The following is a 1,316-nucleotide window of genomic DNA, read 5'->3' as shown; positions in this document are numbered from 1 at the left end:
CCAACTCGGACAAGCCACGGAAGTACTACAGCTATCTCCCCCCTCCGAGTCTCCCTGGTAGACATCTACAGAGAAGTATGCCACACCGAAAAGATCCCACCGCCCCGACCGCTAAAACACAAGAGGGCGGGGAGAGATCGGTCCGAATACTGTGAATATCACAAGCTCTACGGTCATTCTACTAACGACTGCTACGACCTAAAAAATGTTATAGAAAAGCTAGGCAGAGAAGGAAAACTCGACAGATACATAGCAGAGAACGGAGAAGAGACCAGGAAGAGAAGGCGGGGAGATAACGAAGATCGGGCCGAACAAACCCCGCGAACCCCTGAAAGACACGTTCACATGATAAATGGAGGTTTTGCAGGCGGAGGAACATCCAGGTCCTCGCGAAAAAGACACCTCAAAGAAGTCTATCACGTCCGAGAAGACAGTCCCCTGCCCGAATTACCTACCATCTCATTTACCCGAGAAGATGCTCAAGGGATAATACCCGGGCACGACGATCCAATGGTAATCACCATTATCCTAGCAAACGCCAACTTACATCGAACCCTGATTGACCAGGAAAGCTCAGCAGATATCCTGTTCAAAACGGCCTTCGACAAGCTCGGACTTGAGGAAAAAGAACTAAAGGCCTATCCCACCGAATAAATACACTGGAGCACCCAGGTATGACATTCATTCCACGTTCTACACATATCTGCTTGGACCCATGCTAACTTAAGCATCAGAGTGTCATTGCAGGTACAACCACCAACCACTCTGCATATCAAGCTCGGGTCCCTGAACCCCCACCTCGGGCCTCTCCAGACGACCGAGCTACACGTTTCAGGTAACCCCCGGAACATTGGCGCCGTTGCTGGGGACCTGGAAGTCATCCCTCTACCATGGCGGATGACCTTCACAACAATGACCGCGCTGCATCTGAACAAGAGGACGAAATTGACACCGGAGAACGACCGGACAGCCCTCTGTCACCACGCACTCCAGGAGGAAACAAACAGAATCGCCCAAAGACATCACTCCCAAACAAAGATCCACAAAATTCCGAAAAAGAGAAGAGCTCAGAAATTCTAGAAGCAGTCCGGGCACAACAAAACCGACTGAAACAACTCGAGGAGGACATAAAGAAGCAGAAAGAAACTGAACAAGATCTGAGAAGGGAGACTCGAAAGCGTAGAAAATTAGAAGAAAAACTGCGGAAAATAGAGGCCAACCTGAAAGACCGGACAGAACGCGGCACCACCCCCGAAGGCAACCATGATCCCTTCACGCAAGAGATCATGAAGGAGAAGGTACCGCAAAACTTCAAA

Source organism: Arachis duranensis, chromosome 10 (assembly GCF_000817695.3).
Source record: "Arachis duranensis cultivar V14167 chromosome 10, aradu.V14167.gnm2.J7QH, whole genome shotgun sequence".
NCBI lineage: Eukaryota > Viridiplantae > Streptophyta > Magnoliopsida > Fabales > Fabaceae > Arachis > Arachis duranensis.
The sequence above is the reverse complement of the archived record's forward strand: the minus strand, read 5'-3'. Positions refer to the sequence as shown.